Raw genomic sequence first — 8443 nt, 5'->3', positions numbered from 1 at the left:
GCCTCTTGGAATTTGCTTTTTACGGGTCTGTATTTCGGGGTGGACTTGCTCCCTTCGCATTTTGGCAACTCATTTACAGAAGCTCAGACCTGTGAACTGAATTTCAGACCTGTGGTGGCAGAGAGGAGCCGATGGGCAGCTCGGCGAGGCGGGGATGGGGTTCGCAGCCGGGAGGAGAGGCTGTGACCTGACACACGGGGGAGGGCAGGAGAGCCCAGCGCTCTCCCCTGCGTGGAAACAGTAGCGGGATTTTTTTGTTTTCCTTTCATTTTTTTTCTCCCCCATTCCCTTTTCCTCCCTTCTTCTTCCCGGGGCTGTAATCTGACTGCTCTCTTTGGCTCCATTCCAGAGACAAATCCGAGTGGTTAATCTCTCTTCCCCCCCTTTCCCAGCCTCGGGGGCTGGGGGGCGACGGAGGAGGGAGGAGAAGAACAGAGCAAGCACCAGCCCAGAGCCGGGCCAGGCCTCCCCGGGGAGGGGCTGAGGCAGCGGCTGGGCTGCGGGAGCTGCATGGAGGAGGGGAGTTTCACAGACTCCTCTGCCCGGCCGGGAGGAGAAGGAGGAGGAGGAAGTTTGGAGATTAAGCCGCTGTCCGGACCTCGAGCGCACGGAGTGAGCCGGGGCGCGGCCACGGGCGCTGCGAGGGGGACACCCGGCCGGCACCGCTGAATGCGGGGCGGGGTAACCTCCCGCACTCCTGGCCCGCACCGTGCGCCTGGATTTTCAGCGGGAGGAGGAGCGGTGGGCGAGGGCAGAAGACGGCGAGACGCTGCCGGTGAGCGCTGCCAGGGGCTTTGTTCGGTGGGGCGCGCCGGGGAGGGGGCGGCGGCTGCCGGAGCGGCTGGGGTCTGTGCGGGGCGGGCGGTGAGGTGCCCGGTGTCCCGCAGCCCCCCGAAACCGCGCTGGGGACTCCGCAGGGAGCGGGCGTTCCGTGAGCGCAGGCTTTGTGCGAGCCCCGCCGCTGCCCCCGGAGGTACCGTGCGCCGGGCTCCCATCGCGGCTGCCGCGGCCGCCGCACCGCTTTGTGCTCCGTCGCTCCGCCGGAGCTCGGGGCTATCCCGGCCAAGCTCCACCGGCTCAGCCCGAGCCTGAGGGTTTCATCGAGTTTCTCTGGCGAAGGAGAAGGTACTTCTTTTAAAATATGATAAAATTGCATAGGGCCTCGGGTTTTGTGGGGATGCTTTAGCAAACCTGCGTCTTCTGGAAAACTCAAAAAAAACCCCCAAACCTATCCTCTATTTCTTTTTATGTTTTAAAGTTAATGGGATTGTGATAAGTATGTCCTAAAGAGGTTTAAAAATATGTTTGATCTATTGTTAAATAGTAGGAACTTTGATTCTGTGGAGAGGCAGTGGGGCAGAGCAGTGTCCTGCTACCCTATAGGATCCTGGATGCATTTCCCCATATCCCGCACTCGTCTTTTCCCTGTTTGGCGGGTCGTGTGTCCCAGTCCCTCTTGTTGAAGGAGAAGCCCTTCAGAGTTCATCCTTCAGTTAGCACTGACAGACCTGAGGCACTCGTTTCCTTCTTTTTTCACAAGCCACACTGCTCCAAGTATGTGGGGAAAGGACCTGAAACAAGCTTAGCTGAACGTTCAGCTGGCTTCCAACACGGTCTCTCTTTGGTTGGCTTTTTTCCTCCTTTGATTATTAATTGGCAGACACAGAAAGAGCTGTGGCCTTGCTTTTTTCTTTTAGTGTTTGCTGGTATTCAGCAGTTTAATAACTCTGCCTAGAGGACCTGAGGACTTATAGCTGTTTTGAAAGCTGTGTAATAAGAGCCTACTAATAGTCATCTTCTGCTACTGTTTCATTCTTGGAGGGAGCAGTCTTTGCTGCTGGAGCGTTGCAGTTCAAATTTCCACAAGCGTTTGTTGCCCGTGCCTCTAGCTAAATTTACAAAGGAATCCTGTTAGCTTGTATGAAGCTAAATCTGGCTGTAGCAACTCCTGGCTGTACAATTCACTGTGGCTGGCAAGGCACAATATATAGCTTCCTTGAGATTTATTTTTAGGGGTTTTTTTGGCCTGGTATGTGTGGGACACATAGTTGTGGTAATTTTGGGAACTCTTCACCGATGTGTGTGCGGGTGCTTTGGGATGAAAACATAAGAGTTATGCTAAGGTTAAGAAATGTATTAATAGAGTGCTTGTCTTGAAAATATGAGAAGGCAGTTTGAGATTGGCCTCTTAATGAATATGGTATTGTTCTTGGGTCCATGCAGATGCTTAGCTATTAAACTTTTTTCTGCTCTGTGTTCTCAGTTGGCAAACTAGGAATGGTGCAAAACACTCTGATGAAAGGTTCAGTTTTAAATGTGTTCATTTACGGGAATGCTGGCTGTTTCTCACAGACCTAGAGAGCCCTAAGCAAACAACATCGACCTGTGGCCACGCTACTGAGTGCATCTCTGCAAAGGCATGTTATGATTCTAACGCTAGGTGTTAAGGTGTAATTTTTCTTGTTGTTTTACTTTTGATTTTCCAGAAAAGAGAAAGGAAAAAAAAATAGGTGTGTAGCCAAATCAGTTTGTAATTTATAGTCTTACTTGATAACATATTGCAAAGACAGCATTGACTTGATTTTTAAGTGGAAATCTTCAAGCAGTGAACCTGGTTTGTTGGCAGCAGTCATCATTTCAGAACATCTGCTAATGTGTTCTTCTTCCTTGGGCAGGATGTGAGACTACAAATTAACTGTCTAAAGGCATACTTTGAGACTAAAGTGTTTGATTGTGAGGGGATGGAAAAAGGTAGAAAGGGTTTGGAGCTAACTAACTGAACACTTGGTACCTTCCTGTGGGGAAGTGGAGTGTTTTTGTCTGGGTAGGTTTTTTTGGGGGGTAGTGTTTTGGGTTTCTTTGTAGTTTTGTTTTGTTATTTTATTTTAAACCTTTGCTGTGACCTAAAAAGTTCAAGCTAGAAGGGAAGTGAGAATATCTGCATACTTTTCTGGTAAGTGGCAAGTAGTGAGTTTGTATCCTTTTTGCTGCTGTTATTTGTGTAGGTTGGTATGTTGGAACCTTTCACTGATGCAGTCTTTCATGTGGCACCAGTGATAGTATTTTTGTGAAGTCATTTGGAGCAGTATGCATGTTTGAAAGCCTCCTTGTGTGCATTTATTTGGATTGGGTTGCTGTATACCTGTTGTCCTCTGCCTTTCATACTCCTGTGATTTCTTGGCTCCCATTCAGAAAAGGCTTTTTAAGCTCTGCTAACCAGATAGGGCTGTAGCAACTGACAAAGGCATTTACTTGAAGTAGTGCTCTATTATCTTTGAATGCAAACTCAGCAGTACAAAGCTGGTCTGTTTCTCTAACCATAGAACACTAACAGAACTGTAATTTGGCGTTGGCTTCTGTCATTTTACCTTGCTCTGTGCTAGCATCACCCATACAACTTGTAGGCTCTGGTGAGTTACTTTTGAGATCTACCCAAAAATGGGTAAATCAAGAACACAGTTACAAAATCTGCTGTTACTAATTTTGAAGAGTGGATCCACAGATTAGCCTGAGATACTGCTATTGAAAAAAAAGCTTCTGTACAGAGGTGTTATCTCTAAAATTGTCACTAGAAAAGACCAATCCTAAACCAAAACAATTCTTAGGGAAGGATACTACAGAATGGATGGACCTTTTTTATTTTATCTCAATTTTTTTAAGACCTCCCAAATAACAATATTTTAACAGATACTTAGCACAGTTATTAAAGTATGCCAAAGACTTATTCAACTGTTGACTTTAAGTTATTTATTAATTTTCTTTGTGCTTGGTTGCCATTCCAGCAATTGCTGGGCACCACTAAGTCTCTACTGGCCAAAGCAGAGCTGCAGCTCTTAGTCTTGGGAGCATGGGGTCATGAAGAAGAGGGACCACATTTCTGGGTGGTAGCATGGCCATGTCATGTACCCCAAATCCATAGGGTTAGATGTGCTAGATCAGGAAATAATGGAACCATCCAAGCTGATGATAAAGGGGGCCATTTGCAGGCTCCATTTAGAAGTGTTTCTCAGATCAGACATGTATAAAGCTATGGCAGTTATAAATTAGAACAAAGGAATTAATCTGATGTGCATTCCCTTTTGTATTCAGTCGTGTTGAGAAGGAAGGCTGCTGTGTTAAAGAAACATGTTTTATTGACATGTTAAATTAGTTATGGCTTTAAGTTACTTTGCCATAAGTTTCTTAATTGCCAAATGTGGTGCACGGATATTTAGCTAGAATAGAAGATAGGACAGTGAAATGTGAAAAAATGCAAGTTAATAATGTAATGACTACTGAAGACATTTGGAGTGATGGTGATCCTCTTATAACAATCTGGAATTTTTGCTGGTGGGGACAATGAGGATGTCTTACCACTACTTACTCTAAATGACATTCTGTTTCTGTAGAGTTAAGAGGGAGAGGTGGGAGGGAAAGAATTTTTGCAGCCCTCAGCAAAGTCTGGAGTGGCTGAAAGGCTTGCAGAGCTGTTTCTGAATGATTAATTCTGAGAACCTGCATTACTGTCACTGCACATAAAAAGTTTTAGCTAGTAGGACTGTCAATGAGAAAAAAAAGTGGAAGAAAGTGTTATTCTTGTAAACTTAGAATGCAAAGGATGTGGAGCCCAGATTTCCTCTCCGCTTTAGAAAAGCCTCACACCCCACAGCGAGTGGTGGAAGCACAAAACCGACCTGGGAACAGGAGTGAAGGGAGTGAAAAGTAAAGTGAGTGTTAGTGCAATGGCAACAGTTACAATTGTAAGTACAGGAGTCTTTTATGTCAGTGGCTAAGACTACAAGAGATGAATGTGAACAGATTGAATAATAACTGAAAGTATCAGTAAAGCCTGTTTGTATTAATTAATGTTCAAAAAAAGTGTGTGACAAACTATCTCTTAGTGTTTAAAGTTTCCCAAATCACTTTAAGGATAGAAACTTTTTTTTTTTTTTTTAGTTATGGTCGTTGTATCAAATAGGTTAGTCTAGCCTGATTCACCAAAAGTTGAGTTTATATGAACTTGGCCTAAAATAGGTTTAACCATGAACTTGATGACAAATGCAGGAAGAGAAAGGGGCCTAGTCAGGGAGGACTGGGAAGGAAATAGAGGGGAAAACTACTTACAGTTATCAAGAAGGCCTGCAAGAAGCAACTGTCCAAGCCACATTACAAACTCTTAAACCCACTGTCTGTCATCTGTTGACTGGGATGCCTTCTGAAGTACCTGCATGTGGGGGTGGTCACTACCCATGTTTTCACTAATCACAATGCAGAGCATTGCTGTGAAAATACAAAGCAAGGTGACCGTTTAAAATTTTTTCTGTAAGAGTGGCTTCATGCATTTGACTTGATTCCTTCCTTCTTTCCTTCCTTCCTCAGCATGACCTCCACTAGTCCTGTTTCCTAATGTTCTATGGAACCATGATGATTGTGCTAGTGGAGGTTGCATGTATGTTTTATAAGTGTAGTGAACAGGTATAAATTGGGCTGGCAGCAGTTTCCCATGTAAACTTGTGACTGAAGCAGCGCTAAAGAAACTTTGAATCCTATAAATCTGGCTTGCCTGCTCTGTCATTGAGTTTCAGACTGCAAGTGGTGCCAAGCCTCTTCCTGTAAGCGTACATTCTGTAGGAACTTGCATGTGAGCCCTGCCCAGATGTTTTAAAACCTAACTTAATGAATGTTAACATTGAAGCATTTGAACCTTCTATCCATTCAGACATTTCAGGATCACGCTCCTAGCATTAGTATCGTTCAGCTACTGTTTTCTGCTGATAAGATGAGTGCTTCCTTTCACTGGAAGTATAGAGCAGAGTTAGTGTGTCATTGATTGAATCATCGGCTCAGCTGCTTACTCACAGCCATTGTAGATAAAACCTTGGTACCTAGCTTGGGAAGGAGGTGGCTGTTTGGGTTGTCCTAAGGAGCAGCGTCGGGGACAGCATAACAACCAGTTTCTTTTCATGGTCATGGCTGACATCTTCCAGCATTGTCATCTGAGTGTGGGCTTCAAGGTCGGCTTCTGCCTTTTAGTTAGCCCACATAAGGAGTCCCTATCTCCTAGATTTAGTGCATAGGCTCTAGTGCTTGTACTTTCTCCCATGCTTCCCCTTGTGTTATGCAAAGTTATCTGTAAACATGGGCAAGTTTTCCTCCCTAAACGCCCTGTAAACTCTGGTTTGTTAAAGTATTTACTGATGTTTACTCTCATACATGTCCCCTAAGATTAGATACACTGTCTGCTGCAGCTTCGTTGTGATTTCTACATACCAGAATCAATGTGCTGTTTGGGGGTTTTCTTTTTGTTTTTGTTTCTTTTTCTGTATTTGCACTGCCTATCCCAGTGAATCCAGATCCATAGATGAGCTCCCAACACATTTCAGGAAGGCAGTGGCAGAATGACTTGCTTTCTGCTGCTGCCACTGATCTGCAGTACTACAGTATAAAGTAGCATAGTGCTTTGTGTCCTTGATGTCTGATAAGGAAGAAAAATGATAGCTCCTTCTTTGTAAATAATTTTGAAAATGGATGAGATGAAGAACTACTTATTATGCATGTAAGTAATCTTTATCACTTCAGTATGCACAGAGGTTTCCACTTATTGTTTTAAACTGAAACCAAGTTAACAGCAGAAACCTGGGTTTGGCTTACAAGCAGTATTGGTGCTGCCATGATGAGCATGCTTCATACTCAAGTGCTTATGAAGCTTTCTCACTGTTTACTTTCCAATTCCTTCTCACTATCCTGTTAACATACCTCATGAGGTTGGTCAGAGAGCTGTCACACCTTAGTGTCTGAGTGATGTCATCACAGACTTCAGTTGGTTGTAGAAACACTAATTTCTGGGAAGAATCAGCAGTCTTAGCCTATTGAATGGTAGACAAAGATGTATTTAACAATAAATCATTATTGAATTTGGAGAGATAGATTGCCTTCCCTCATACTTTACCAGCATATAGTTTGTAACATCTCTTTTCTGTCAGTCTTCTCTGATAATTGTCAGTCTCTCTCATGTTGGATAAATCTGAAGTCATAAATCTCTGATTTGCTTTATCTTCATCGATTTGCTCCTGCTGCTTTGAAGAGGTTGCTGTCTCTGTCCTGCAGGCAGACAGGACAACTTAGGCCACTCCTCACTGGATATAGCCTCTGAGAATCCTTGCCTTACCGGGCTGGTTGTACTGTGAAGGTTCTTCTGCCTTGTGGAGATCATCTTCAGCATCTCCTTCTCCTGAGCTTGAACTCATTTAATCTTCTGAGTTTTTCCCAGATTTTTGGGGCAAAGATGCTAATTTACTTTCTTAACCTCCACCTGCAATACCAAGCATCAGGCACAGTGTAGATGTTTTGGTTAGCCATTCTAGAATACTGCAATCTGTTATTAAGTGAAAGTAAGTAATTTCTGAGGGCATTAATGACTATTTGATCTCCAAGGTTTCTTTCTGATATATAGGGCAGTATCTCAGCATGCTTGTGCTCCTCCATTGCTTTAGATGACATGGTTCCTAAATTGGTATTGGAGATGTCTGTACTAGGACAGTCAGTGCTAGCCAAATTTTTCAGATGAAAAAGACAGGTTTTCTGCAGACCTTCCCTTCAGGAATTGTTTTCTACTTTCTTAGAGCTTGCCAGCAGGGAAATGCAGGCTAGAGCATTAAGAAAACCCCACTTTTCTCTTGGCGTGAAGGACAGAGTGGTTTGCCAAGGCACAAGTTGTGCTGGGCAGATTTTAGAGTTGATCTCCTGCATGCCGACTCATCCTGGTGATCTCAGTTACTGCAGTTTGCCCTTTGCCTCTTCACCTGCAGCAGCACTCTGCTTGGCAGCGTGGCCTGTTGCCAACACAGGAGTGCTTCCTCTCTCATGGCTGTGCATGCTGACAGTGTCACTTCTGTTCTTCATTCTTAGAGCCAGGCTGTCCTGCTGCTGCCATGCACAGTGCAGATCCAAAAGGAACCACGCTGAAGACATTCTTTCTGCAACCCTGCAGTAGAGGATCCTGCTGATAACAACCTCTGTTATTAAACAGAAATTTGGCTCTTGCACTCCTCAGGCCCCTTCAAAGCAGTTTGTTCATCCAAAGCACAGAATAGGCACTGACTCAGACTCCCACAAGTTCAAAGCAAGGGGAATAGGTGATTTTTTTTTTTCTGCCCTGTTTTGGTGAAGCATTGGTGTGATTTGGGCCTGTGATGTGCACAGGTAGGGTATGGAGGAGAAAGGTTTTCTTTCACACATCACTGCATGCTGTTTGCATAGGATAGGAGCTGTGTCTGCTTCTCAAGGAAGAATTCTGAAAAAACAAAACCATGATCTCATTTGCTCTCCAGAGGAAAAGCTGGTCATCAGCCTTTGTCACTGAAGATCTGTTGCTTGCGAGTCTCTTTCATTTCAAGGGGACAGTGCTGACACACATACCTGACAGATGCACCTGCCCACCCTGGCTGTGTGCATCATGCAGCTA

General features: G+C 44.6%; 1 protein-coding gene across 2 annotated transcripts in view; it reads left to right on the top strand.

Annotated features, from left to right (window-relative positions):
* Positions 1-627: 627 nt before the first annotated feature.
* Positions 628-8443, top strand: part of PLEKHG1 (pleckstrin homology and RhoGEF domain containing G1) — a 126476-nt gene continuing 118660 nt past the window's right edge. For both annotated transcript variants that reach the window (XM_082301590.1, XM_082301591.1), the window contains exon 1: positions 628-775. The gene's annotated coding sequence lies outside the window, so the exon portion shown is untranslated. The remainder of the gene's footprint in view (positions 776-8443) is intronic.

This window comes from Coloeus monedula, assembly GCF_965178545.1.
Source record: "Coloeus monedula genome assembly, chromosome: 2".
Lineage (NCBI taxonomy): Eukaryota > Metazoa > Chordata > Aves > Passeriformes > Corvidae > Coloeus > Coloeus monedula.
The sequence above is the reverse complement of the archived record's forward strand: the minus strand, read 5'-3'. Positions and strand labels throughout refer to the sequence as shown.